This window comes from Tubulanus polymorphus, chromosome 1, assembly GCF_964204645.1.
Source record: "Tubulanus polymorphus chromosome 1, tnTubPoly1.2, whole genome shotgun sequence".
NCBI lineage: Eukaryota > Metazoa > Nemertea > Palaeonemertea > Tubulaniformes > Tubulanidae > Tubulanus > Tubulanus polymorphus.
In genome coordinates, this window is record NC_134025.1 from 18,265,774 (window position 1) to 18,280,756 (window position 14,983).

The 14,983-nt window shown below is 35.5% G+C and overlaps 1 protein-coding gene across 1 annotated transcript in view; it reads right to left on the bottom strand.

Moving 5' to 3' along the window:
- LOC141901890 (zinc finger C4H2 domain-containing protein-like) overlaps window positions 1–14,983 on the bottom strand; it is an 89,039-nt gene that overhangs the window by 17,588 nt on the left and 56,468 nt on the right. The window lies entirely within an intron of this gene.

The following is a 14,983-nucleotide window of genomic DNA, read 5'->3' on the forward strand; positions in this document are numbered from 1 at the left end:
CCGCCAATTGCGTCATAATTTTGGCTGATCAAAAATACCTGACTCAGGTATAAAACATCCCTTTCCAAAGAATACCCATCAGCAATTGCAATGAGAAATGGCAAACCAGTAGGAAGCTACAGACTCAGAATTCGGGCCAAAATTGACATTTTTGCCATTAAAAGGTCCTAGGACGACCATCTTGAGTCGGATCGACCCAATTTTTGTTATACTGATGGGCCCTGGGAGGGTTCAAATATACACAAAAGATCAAGGTAATTGATCAGGGCGTCTTCAAAATTTCCCTCAAAAAGTTCAAAAACGTGTAAAAAGTGCTGATTTTGGCGAACAGCAATGGCTGCCAGTCGGCCATCTTGATTCTGACAGGGCTAGTTCCATATCAAGACATTACCTTGAAGCGTCTTCAAAACTTCCCAAAATAACTGGATTCCCTCTACGGACAGACGGACGAAAAGTGAACGTAATAGCCCGCTGGGACTAAAGTCCCATGTGGGCTAAAAAATGTGAGATTACAATCCAATCATTTGAACACATGCACATGTGTGTATTGTGAAAATATCCCCTGTCAGCTGAGACCTCTTCTTATTTGTGGTGCTGCAAAAATCGTTGATGAAAATGAAGTGATAAAGTGCATGTTGTGCCCAAAATCAGATGTCATGCGGTTCCACCCACTCCCCTGCATCGAGGGAAAATGCGCGGATTGTTCGAGTGAAAGATCAAATAATACGAATCCTTAATGAATGAAAATCCCACTTAGAAAATTGCGGTGGAATCTCCTATGTTCGTCACATATGTTCACTGCAAAATGGCAACATCACCAATATAGAGACATCTAAAACATTTATCCTGGAAACCTCTACATAAGTTGTATGTGATTTTGCCAAGAATCGTGAAGTGAAATACCAAGACGAGATCAAATCGGCTTATTTCAGGAAAAAACATCACCATTCACCATTGTGAATTCTTCTACGGAAAATTTGGGCAACAAGTAAGAGAAGCCATAATTATAATATCAGATGACAGAGTGGCACATGGCAACCACAAAATTGATTAGTGATCGAAACATTAAAGTCCAAAATATTATTGTCTTCTCCGATGGATGTGCATCACAATACAAGGGAAAGGGGGCTTGCGGATATTTCAATGTCTCGCTCACTATTTCGGTTCCGAACACGGTAAGGGTGAAGGCGATGGGGAAATCGGTATTCTGAATCGAGCTATCGATAGAGCAATTGCTTCGGGAAGCGTTATTACAGGGGATTTAGATTTGTTTAATTATTGCGATGAAAAGATATGTCTAAATGATCCATTGTCAAAAAGAAATTATAGATGAAAGGTCGTCGAAGGAGACACAAAATAAGAAAGGACCCAACCCACATGAACTGTTCGTACGGGATTACAGCTGCTTTTGCCTCACGTGTCGAGACCCCAGTACCAAAATTGCATGTAAAAACCGAATCTATGTTGGTCAGCCGAAACGCGAGAAATTGGTTCTGGTACGTCCTCATTCATTAGACATCAACGATTAAGTTTTAGAACCTGAGTGTGACCGAGTATGGCAGATTTCACGATAACGGGTACCAGTATCTACCAAAATTGCATTTGATTTTTAAAAATGATTTTAGTGAACTGAATAATTTTTGAGAATATCATACTATTCTCTTCATAAAAAAGACCTGTTTTGGAACATTGAAGTGGAACCGAGCATTCACTTAAAACATGATGCCTCCACATGCGCACAAGCGCTATTATCATTAGACTGTTGCACACACACACGCTTGTACAGTATATACTACTTTAAAGTGATACTGTAACGCTGCTTGCTGGTCCCTGCACCTTTGACATGAAAATACGCTTACGAACAATCAACTATTATAGCAGAAGATGAGCACTGTGTTTTCTGTTAGAATTTGTAATAAATTGTAATAACACGGCACTGTTAGCTTCCGCGGCCATACATCGGAAAATGTTGTCATGTCTAGACTTTCCATATTTAGCCACCTCAGATAGGTGATATCATGTCAATTGTATTCAAATATTTTTCATTTCGTGAAAAATATTTTTTTCCAAATATAAAATAGTGGTCCTGATCCTGCCTACCTGTACGAATTTTTGAACGTGGACCGTAAACAAATGTATATTTTTGGCCTTGATTTGACTACAAATTCTTTGAGAAAGAAAAATACAATAATAGAACTTTGAAGTAATGAATTAAAAAGATTTTTCATAAGCAATACCCTTGCTAAACAAGCTCGAGTTTTCAAGGTATACCAGATGTTGCATATGGGCAATTTATTTTATTTCTCCTGTAAGGTGTAGAACTGAAAACTATTTTCACCATGTTGAATGCGTTGAAAAAATGAAGCTTTCGGCAGAAATTCCTTGCTACGACGTACAGGGAAAAGGTTATATTCATATGTATTGAATACCTGACTGTGTCAGATACGATATATATTTCAAAAAGATTGGTTTGATAACTATAATCAGTCGAATTCTTAATATGGCATTATTGAAATGTTTTTTTCTTGTATTTTTATATCAGCTCTGCTGATATTCGTATTCCTGGTGTTGACATTTCGTCAAACTCTCCCGTTAGCTGTAGAACTGAAAATTATTTTGACCATGTTGAATGCGTTTAAAAATCAAAGATTTAATCAGAAATTCCTAGTAACGATGAACAGGGAACGAGGTGAGCAAGAATTTATGGGAATTTATGTATTCATATGTATTGAATACCCCACTGTGTCAGATACGATATATATTTCAAAAAGTTTAGTTTGATTAATATAATCAGATAAATTCTTCATATCATTAGAATATGTTTTCTTCTTGTATTTTCATTTCAGCCCTGCTGATATTCAGTGTTCCAGATGTTATTTCGTCAAACTCTTCTGTAAGCTGTGGAACTAAAAAATCATTTTGATGTTGAAAGTGTTGATCATGTTGGGCAATTCCAGATGAGAAACTCAATTTCACTAAATTTCACAAAATGCTTCTGAATTGTGATTTTCAAGTAGAAAACATCATAGGCTTTCAGAATTTTAGCACATTGCACCAGATTATAAAGCATTTCAATATTTTTTTCAACATGGCAAGATGGGGTTTTTCATGGGAAATTTCATACGAATAATAGGTAACTCCTTTGAGCTTGGTTTACTTGTCAAACCAATCACTTTATATAGAGATTTCCACTGTAATATAATCACTGGATGTGTTTATTTCAATATTCCACTCTCACAAATTAAATCACTGTTAATGGGGAATAAAAAATCTCTATGCCACAATACTGAGGTCTCATGGTTTACTTTCACTGCGAGGCAAGTTATCACCAGATTTTTAAGAAAACTTGATTTTTCTTTATTCATACTTAAAACAATGTGTACTTTTAAAGAAAATGCTCTGGTTAGCTTCAGTTTTTCAATAAGGTGGTAACAGAATTACGAAAGTGGTCTGATAACGGAATAACATGTATACATTCTTTTAAGAAATATGAATTTCTTTGAAAATTATTGAATCTAATTCACTAAAATAAGATGCTGAGTACATCTCCTGGGTCACCTGAGTTGAAACAACATTTAATTGTAGATCTGTTCAACGATATTTTGTTGATGTACAGAATCATGCAAAACCTTCTGCAATAAAAGCCCGGAATTATTTCACAATATGCAAACAATCAGTGGGAAAATAATGCTGAACCAGCATTTGAGGATGAAGTGGAAACATCGGGCGAACCTCAGTTCAAATCTTATTGCAAATCTAAAATGATAACTTGCCCTGGGAATAGGGTGAAGTGAAATACACCAAGGCAAAATATGTTCGAAAACTGTCAGGTCATGAATAATGAAGGCGAAATGATAAGCATAAGATTCCTGTAAATAGTTGAAATTTGGTAAATTGAACTGGCAAGCTGTTGATGACATTGATTCGCTTGACAAATCATGTATCATTAGAAGTTTCCCAGGACTGCAGATATAACTGGAGTGACTGCTTGATTTTTTAGATTAAATTTTGATTTGAGGTCTCATAACAGACTCAGAAAAAATGTTCCTAGTGTATGATCTTATTTGAGAAGTGATTCAAAATTGAAACATGTTGTTAAGGTTTTAGAGTTTATTTGTAAACTTTTTCTTAACATAAGCGTCACTGAAAATGTGCATTTGAAATGTCCTGCATCGTGTAATTCCGTTATCATGTTATATATTTCTATACATGGTTTGATAAGATTTTCGCTTTGCGAGAAAAGATATGACGACTTACATCCCTAAAATATAATTTGAATGGATTTAGCTTTTCAATAATTTCAAATTACTCTCTCGATTTGAATTGGCTATGCTTTGCATCTAGTTTATAAAGGTGATCAATTTCCTTCTATAAATTCTTCCCTCAATTTTTTCAGAATGTTTTTGGGTTTCCAGTTAATAGTATATACACTTAACACTTTCAGAATAAATCTAATGTAGACAAAGAAAGTCATTGAATTACCAATGAAGATGATTATTTCGCATAAGTAATTCCGTTACTTTTACATGTAATTCCGTTAGCACTAGATATTCAATGCATGTGACTTACTACAAACTGGAATTCATTAATGAACATGACCAATGTAAAGTAGAACATCCCCTTATATCAGAATATAAACAACTTTGGGGCCAAGTCCAACAGAATTCAGACAAAATAGAATTTTGGAATGATAAAAAACAGATTTTGATTTTCTGACGTAATTCCGTTACCAGATATAACCCATGGCTGTTCATAATCTATGATTCAAACCCAAACAAAAAATTTTCCTCGCTAAGATAGACATCCAAAGGTCTCCATTCAGCTGTGTTTGGTGTCTTGATTTCAAATCTAACTTGCCATACAAATTGATTGAAGTGTCTGAACTGTAATTCCGTTACCGTGGAATTGCCAACATTAAAATCCTAGCAGCGATGCAAATTCAATTCTTTGCAGTCACTGTTCCTATTTATGAACCTCTCGCTGGGGGTAAAGATCAAGACTTTCTACCCATTTGAAATTGGGCGCTTTTTTTCTAATTATTTGGATTTCGGATCCGCCGCCGAGAATTCCCGGTTTTCTTGCATTAAAAAAAAATTTATGTTTATTTTTATGTCCGCTACCCGCCCTAACAAAAAACGGATGAACAAAATAAAAAAAAAATCTTTTACTTTATTTTCCAATGCGTTCCCCGTGGGTAATTTCTATCCCAAATGAGTGAAAAATTTTTTTACCAAATTGCAAGTATCTTACACACATATTGCAAAAACACGTTCATTCGTTAAGCTGAGATGTGCCAGGACTCGAACCCTCAACGGTATAGCCCGTGACAATTAAATCGTGATGTCAAGTGCAGCCACCTGGCACTGAAACATGGCCGCCACCGGTGATACAACAACCTGTCTTGTTGTTGTCAGATCAGGCTGCCAAGAGAAAGATCGGCGCCTGGCAAGGCTAAGTGAGGACAAAACTATGAGACAATGCGTCCACCAGTTCGTCGGGGAGGCACATGTGTCGCAGGTCGAAGGCTGACCATCTGAAAACGCCAAGTAAGTGTAACATCTTTCAATTTAAACTCATTATATTGAATTTTCTAAGTTATAGGCCTATTCGTGCACCGTCAATGCGCATGCGTGATGTAAATTAGCCAATCAGAACGAGCCATTGGCAAATAAATAGCTTTAAGAGGAATAATGCTGCATTGGCATATCACACCTGCCTATTATTATTGATTTGTCAAGTTCTGTTGTTTCACAACGAAAAAGCATATTTTCTGCTGAACTTGACTAGACTAATCCTTATTTTTCTTGCAAACACAGATTGTCATTCATATATATATATATATATATATATATATATATATATATATATATATATATATATATATATATATATATATATATACTAAGATAATGTACGATTAACGGGGCGTTTGTCTTTTTAATTTCCTTGTTGCGGGGTGGTGAAAAATTACGGGGCATACAAAGTGTCCCGTAATTGTTACACCTTGCAAACGCTCAGAAAATTGTTCAATCACCCACTTGCAGTCGTAGGCGTAATCGGGTCTGACAAAGATATTTATATATAAAGCAATACAGCAGCCCCATCTGACGGTTAGAACAGATAAGCTCCGCCCCTTTTTCTACGTCAGAAGTTAGGAGAAACCATCACCTGGCAGAACTCCGGAAGTTCGGGAGAGCCCATACAGAGCAGAGCAGGGTGTACGGCTGTGTAGTGTGTATATGATTTACACTTACAAACTGCAAGAATCTTCAAGAACATTAAGATATATTTTTTTCCAAAAACGCGTGTTCTCAACACATTGTTCATATGAAATTCATTGGGCAATTAAAATAATCCTTTGCTTCGAGGTTCGGTAGGGTTCATCTCCTACAGCAAACAATGAACTCGACCGATAGGTCAATGCGCATGTCCAGTTACTATTCGCGGTGATGCGAGAACATTGAGTCTAAGCCTAGCCAAAAAGGAAAAAGGTAAGCTTTCTTTATTAGTTTGCCGATCTTGCATGTCCTTTTTACATGTAACATCATTGGAGACATTTATCCATAGGCCAAATGCAGTATATTTCAACTTTTTTAAATGGACGAAGGGTACCATTATGTACTCTGCTTTAGAGGTACATGCCTTAAAACGACCAGCACGTGCTTTGAACTTAACCGTCGATTCTTTATTCGTTTTACATACACTGCATTGAAGGAATTCTTTTTTATGTAAATCGAATAGAGATGGACTTCATTCTTTGATTAGATCAATACAAGTGTATCATTACTGTTTATTGTCCGAAGTATGTATTGCATTGATATTTTGAAATCATCAAAACCATGGTTTGCCGACTTGATAAACTCAAAAGTAGTTGTCATTGTCAGAAACCATTTATGGGATATTTAATGATACAAACAAATACGCTTGATATGCTTAATAGAATTGTAGGCCATATTGCATAATCATGAAAATCATTTTGTTATCAGGCAGTATTCAGATAGGAAGGTTTTTTCCTTATCTGTAGTTAGTACCAGGGAACAAATAGAATACAGTCAACCTCGGCTATGCCATCCCCGCTTTATCATTATAAGTGCTTGTTCTTACAATATATTGCTTCCATTCCCTGTGTGTCTAATTTGTACTCAATAATTCGTAGACCCATTCTCCATTTCTATGTTAGACTATGTATGTAACCCGTATCAGTTGTCGGGAACGTAGACCTACATCTGTAGTGAAAAGAATATTAACAACTAATTTAGTAATTGAGGTCAGTGGGAAATATGAGTAACTTAGAAGTAATCGCTCAATGTCTAAGTCTAAAGCTTCTCCATTTAATGATGGCTGGTATTTCGTATTGCTTTCAAGTGTGATAGTAGTTTAAGTTCAAGAGTTTACGTAGACAATCTAAACATCTGTAAACCGGCTATTGTACTGGTTATGCACTTAAATCAGTTTATATGGTTGATAATTCATTAGTAGAACTATGGGTTATCTTGTATCCGTACATCACCTAATCTATACTAAAAAGCCGAGTCCTGAGTGATAGGCAAACACCAAGATTGACTGTAGTAAAATCACGTCATGATTACGTAGTGTCTTGATATAATTGATTTTATATGCCACTTAAATGAATGCATAATTGGGGGACATGAATATTATAATAACTCTGTGACTAGGTAGTGTCCAGATATGAATAGTTTTATATGCCAATAAACTGAATGTAGATGTGTAGATACAATTAGTAAAATCACTTCATAATTAGGTAGTGTGTAATATGAATATTATAATAACTCTATGATTAGGTAGTGTCCAGATATGAATAGTTTTATATGCCAATAAACTGAATGTAGATGTGTAGATACAATTAGTAAAATCACTTCATAATTAGGTAGTGTGTGATATGATGGGTTTTATATGCTATTTTACTGCATGTAGAATTGTAGGACATATATAAATAGTAAAATCACTTCATCATTAGGGAGTGTCCAGATATGGTGGGTTTTATATGCCACTTTACTGAATGTAGAATTGCGGGACATAATGAATAGTAAAATAACGTCGCGATTATCTAGTGGGCTGATACGAAGGGTTTTTATACGCCACTTAAATGTATGTAAATTTGTAGGACATATATGAATAGTAAAATCATTTCATGATTAGGCAGTGTCCTGATATGCTTTTGTATGCCACGCAGCGTAATGTAGAATTACAGGACATATATAAATAATATTAGTTCTTAGGTAGAGGGTCAAGATAATTAAAAATCCATAGGAGCAAAAACCATACAAATCGCATTTTGTAATGAGTAATATATATTTATTGTAGCGAACGTTTTCCGGAGTAACATTATCCCCTCTTCAGGCATAGCGCGCAAGTGATTAAATGTTCATATCATACTGGTATTTATATAGAATAGGACGAAGCTAATTACAAACAATTTCAATTAACTGAGTGACAAGATGATTACAATATAAAGATAATTAATTATACACAATCTAAATTACTGAGTGAATATATTTGACTAGTAGTTAATTATCTAAAAACGTATTATATGAAAATTTAATCACTTGCGCGCTATGCCTGAAGAGGGGATAATGTAACTCCCGAAAACGTTTACTATAATAAATATATATTACTCATTAGAAAATGAGATTTGTATTGTTTTTGCTCCTATGGATTTTTGATAAATAATATTACTGCATGATTGGGTAGTGTCCGGATTTTAATGTTTTTATATGCCACTTACTTGAATGTAGAATTGCAGGGCATATTTAAATAGTGAAATAACGCCATGATTATCTAGTGTCCTGACACTAATGGTTTTATACGCAACTTAAATGTATGTAGAATTGTAGGACATATACGAATAGTAAAATCACTTCATAATTAGAGAGTGTCCCAATAGGTATGAACGATTTTTTTCATATGACATTTAACTGGATGTAGAATTGTAAGACATATATAAATAGTGAAATCACTTCACGATTAGGCAGTGTCCCGATATATGTGCCACTTAATTGGATGTAGAATTGCAGGACATAATCAAATAGTAAAATAATGGCATGATTATCCATTGTCCTAATATGAATGGTTTTATACGCCACTTAAAATGTATGTAGATTTGTAGGACATGTACGAATAGTAAAATCATTAGGCAGTGTCCTGATGCCGTAGGTTTTATATGCCACGCAACTGATCATGTACAATTGTAGGACCTACACAAATAGTAAAATCATTTCAGGATTCGGTAGTGTCCTGACATGAATAGTTTTAAATACCCCCTAAATGAATATAAATTTGATGATGAGTTCTATATGTTGCGAAACTGATTAAAGAATTGTAGGGCATACATAAATAGTAAAATCACTTCATAATTAGAGTGTCCCAATATAAAGGGTTTTATATTCCACTTAACTGAAGGTAGAATTGTAGGACATATATAAATAGTAAAATCACTTCATCATTAGAGAGTGTCCCAATATAAAGGGTTTTATATTCCACTTAACTGAAGGTAGAATTGTAGGACATATATAAATAGTAAAATCACTTCATCATTAGAGAGTGTCCCAATATAAAGGGCTTTATATGCCACTTAACTGAAGGTAGAATTGTAGGACATATATAAATAGTAAAATCACTTCATCATTAGAGAGTGTCCCAATATAAAGGGTTTTATATTCCACTTAACTGAATGTAGAATTGTAGGACATATATAAATAGTAAAATCACTTCATCATTAGAGAGTGTCCCAATATAAAGGGTTTTATATGCCACTTAACTGAATGTAGAATTGTAGGACATATATGAATAGTAAAATCACTTCATAATTAGAGAGTGTCCCAATATAAAGGGTTTTATATTCCACTTAACTGAAGGTAGAATTGTAGGACATATATAAATAGTAAAATCACTTCATCATTAGAGAGTGTCCCAATATAAAGGGTTTTATATGCCACTTAACTGAAGGTAGAATTGTAGGACATATATAAATAGTAAAATCACTTCATAATTAGAGAGTGTCCATTGTCCTAATATGAATGGTTTTATACGCCACTTAAAATGTATGTAGATTTGTAGGAAATATACGAATAGTAAAATTATCAGGCAGTGTCCTGATGCCGTGGGTTTATATGCCACGCAACTGAATGTAGAATTGTAAGACATCCACAAATAGCGCCCTGATATGATAGTTTTATATGCCACCTAACTGAATATAAATTTGTACTGCACTTAGCTGATGCAGTATTGTAAGACATATATAAATAGTAAAATGCTTTATGATTACCGTAGGTAGTTTCTTACGAGTCGAGTTTTCTATGCTGCCTAACTAATTATAGATTTGTAGGACATATAAAAATAGTAAAATCACTTCATCATTACGAAATGTGCCAATATGAAGGGTTTTATATGCCAGCGATATAGAATTGTATATATAGAATTGTAGGACATATGTAGTAATAGACATAAATAGTAAAATCATTTTATGATTAGGTAGTGTCCAGATATGATGGGTTTTATATGCCACATAACTGAATGTAGAATTGTAGGACATGACTAGTACAATCAATGCAAGATTAGATATTGCCCTGATGTAATTATGATCTTTCAAGAACCGGTGCGATTCGTGAAGTCTCTTTTCTCTGTCATAAATAAGTTTAAGAAGACTTTTTAACAATCCTTCAATACAGTGTTTAAGATGGATACAAAAACGATGTCCGACTGCACAGTTCTGGCTTGAATGGCATTAGTTTGAAGTATTTGCTCACAAAAGTTACAAATTATCTCGAGAAAACTGATGAAACACAAAAGTGAACAGACTAGCAGTGTATGCCTGACATATCTGCATGTCCGTTCCTAAATTCTAATTTTTTTTTGGTCTGACATCGATTTTTTGAGTTCCCTATAAACTAAACTTTTCAACACATACCGGGTACCTCAATTAGGTCTTAATACGACCAGTGAAACTGTAAGTAAATCATCGTTTTATCCATTTTAAACTGTTTTGCATTGGAGGATTACTAAAAAAAAGTCTTCTTTAACTCATTTCAATTAGAGAAAATAGACCCCATTTAATGAACTACCGTTACGTAAATCAATTTTAACAATATTTTTCTATGCCTAGGCCCTTGCCATTTGAAAATGTTTGCAAATTATTCAAAGAAAATCATGGTTCGTAGGCACGGAAACACAAGAAACATCTTAGAATTTCAAAAAATGGCTGATCTTTTCTGTTTTCGACACGAGAAAATGAAAACCCTTTGGCAATAATTCAATACAGTCTAAAATGGCTATAAAACGAGGATTTATTCAGGCTGCACAGTTACCGTACACTGGTCGTTAAGACCAATTTAGGGTATGTGTTCAAAAAGTTAAGCGAAATATCCCAAAAAGATCGATTTCACACGAAAATAAATTAGCCTTATGCCCGCATCTAAAATTGATTAGTGACATAAAGTCGGTATTTAACGGTTTTGTTCGGTATTTAGGGCTACCGGTTAGTTCGTTGCTGCGTTGAAGGTAGTCTAGTACCTAGCCGTCGTTCTAGGGAACCGGTAACAACGACCGGTATTCAGACTACGTTGAAGGTCGTTGCTGCGTTGTAAACAACCGGTGGACGTGCAATATTTTCATTACTACATTTACGCCCGTTTCATTAAAATTCTGGCTACAAAATTTCTTATATTGACATACATTGTACCGCATTTCTAATCAGGATTGCAGAAAACGCTAAATTCATTTACACACACATTCAACTATACTTATAGGCCTATAGTACACCAGCACTAGCACATTGGATGTGAGTAACCTGTCCTTGTTAGTATTTAGTAATCGGTTGGTGGTAAGCTATTATCTAATAAAATAAAGGCCTCCTCCCAGCTAATCCCTGATGGCCTGAATACCATCTGACCTAGTACTAGTCTGAACAGACTGTAACAACTGCTGTTCAACAGTTGTTGTTACGGTTCCCTACCTACAACCTGTTTGGAAAACAACGGCTAGGTACTAGACTACATCTGACCTTACTAGTAGTATTAGGCCCTATCTCTAGTCTTGACCGAGTCATCTCAGATAGGCTTGTAATTTGTACTTTTACTGCTAACGTTGATAATATCCAGAACTTAGAGAGGCCCTAGAGTATATACAAATAGGCCTACAAATACCTACCGGTATAGGAATTGTCGTGGTTTGTAAAACAGTCCGATCATCATAGAAACCAAACCTGATGTGCTGACTGATATTCCGCGCTACAGGCTGATACTTTTACCACTGCACAGTAGGCTACAGCTAACCTGCTGAATCAGCCTAGATTATAATCCAAATACCGGTACCAACCTGTCATTGTTACAGGTTCATTGTAGGACATGGACCGGCCTATAGCCATGCCTGCTTATTAATTAGTTTCACTTATTTAGGCCCCCTAGTAGTAGGCCTATAGTGATACAGAATTCTAGCATATTTAGGCCTTGAAGCTTGGAACTAAGCACCGGTGTTGCACAATGAATTTTTTCTTTATTGTATATTTTTGACAGCCAATTTTTGTAATTTATATCAAGTGCTACTGCTATTGATATGATATGCAGTGACGTGGCCGTTGGTCTAAATGGTTTTTTTTTGCAAAAATCAATCGCTTAATTCTTTTTTATTTTTTTTATGTTTCAAGGTGAGGATTTGTGTTCTGCCCAATTTGCAGTATTAATATCTCGGTTAATAGGGCAAAGATACAAATAAGCCTGCCCATTATCATAGCACCTTATTCTTGGTTGTATTTTTCAGGTGAGATGCCGAGACGCATGACACCAAGTCAGGTGGCTCTTGAATTTATTAAATTTGGCAAAGATCCAGAAGAGGCATTCGAAAAAAAAGTTGTCAATAGCGAAATAGGTAGGCTAAATTATACCTAAATGGAATGTTTTAACCCTATCAAACCCTAACCCTCCTGACCTTCTAGACCCCAACCCTATCCTAAACCTAATGAGGCCTATAGGCCGAGAAGTGTTTTTGATATATAATGAGGACAACATAATCTTTAGCCCACTTGGGACTTAAGTCCCAGTGGACTATTGCGTTCACTTTTCATCTGTCGTCCGTTTGTCCATAGACGGAATCAAGTTCTTTTGGGAAGTTTTGAAGTCGCTTCAATGGATTGTCTTGATCTTTAGTTTTTACATGTATCTAGATACATCTTCTGCCCGAAAACTGGCCTGATCAGAATCAAGATGGCCGACTGGTTGCCATTGTTGTTCAGAAAAATCAGCACTTTTTACATATTTTTGATGTTATTAAGGGAAATTTTGAAACCCTTTGATCAATTATCTTGATCATTCACATCTGTTTGTATCCCCGGTGCATCAGCATAAGAAAAATTGTGTAGATCAGACTTAACATGGCCATCATGTGACCTTTTTTATGCCCAAGGTCATTTTTGGCCTGAATTCCGAGATCTGGTTATACTATGAGAAGGGCTCTTACACAGGCCTATCAGACAGATACTTTGATCAGTCAAGCGTGATGCAATCAGTGACCATCTTCGTGTCATCAGTCCTCAGAAAAAGGTTTTTGAAGGAAACTATGGACAAGTTTTGACTTATAGTCTTGATATTTGATATAGGCCTATAGTATCGCTGTCATAGTATTCATCTCCTCACGTGGAATTGGGGTTACCCGGGTTTTTGTTCTCACCACCAGGGAGAGTTGAATATAGAATTACATACAGAATTACAGAATTGGTACCTATTGATATTTTGTATGAGTTTCAAGGTCATTGGTATGGTAACCACAATGAATGGCAAAATTGTATCTTGTGACATATTCTATGATTATGGGGCCGATTCTTTTATGCAGTCCGTATTCTCCGGATTGAATATCCTGATTTGTGCATAATGGAATAGTTGTTGAGAATCAAAATGGCGGCTTCCGTAACTTTTCTGAGTTTTAGGAGGCAAAATTCATGCGTCGCCATTTTGTCACGTGGTCTCTCCGCAATCACACCGGTCGACAGATTGGAGAGAATGGACTCTCCGAACTCTCCAGAAATAGTCACCTGATCAATAAAAGAATGGAAATGGAGCGTCCGGATTATCCGTACTGCATAAAAGAATCGGCCCTAGGCCACCAGGGGCATTGAAGAGCTAAATAACTTTTATTATATTATATTAGTATTTTCATATTGTATTGGTCTTGGTCATATTGTATTTTGTAACCACAATCAATTACAAAATTGTAGCTCATGACATGTTCCATCATTGATTGTGGTGAGTTGTAAGGTCATTGCTTTCTTAATATGTTCACCAGGGGGCGTTGAATATTCCGTTTGTTAAGCATTTCTAACCAATTCCCAAGTGGGCGTGGTGTCCCTGGACCACTAGTTTACTAAATTACTGCTGCATCTGTATGATATCCACTTTTTTATAGAATATCTGTTGTGTCAGTCCGTAGACAGAATCCAGTTATTTTGGGAAGTTTAGAAAACACATGGATTGATGTTTGGTTTATACATATATTACCCTGAAACACCTACAGCCCAAAGACTGGTCCTGTCAGAATCAAGATGGCAGATTTCTGTTTGCCGAAATCAGCATTTTTACAGATTTTGATGTTTTAAAGGGAAATCTTTTAAGACGCTTCAATTATCTTGATCTTTCAAATAATATTTTTAATGCCCAGGGGCCCATCAGCATTAAAACAATTGAGTTGATCAGACACAAGAAGTCCGTCCTGTGACCTTTTTGGTGCCCATATAGCTCAAAAATCTCAGTCTGAAATCCTCAAAAACCTATATCGGTAGCTTCCTTGACTTAATAGCAGAAACTGAGTATTTCCATATCATACCTATTAATACATTGGCATATTTTGTTACCACAATACATAGTAAAGACATAAATAAACAATCAATGCAAAATTTATGTCATGGTTTCTGTAGTTCACCAGACGTTGAATATTAACATTTCCAGATGGTTGAGCATTTCAAACCTTTTCTCATCTG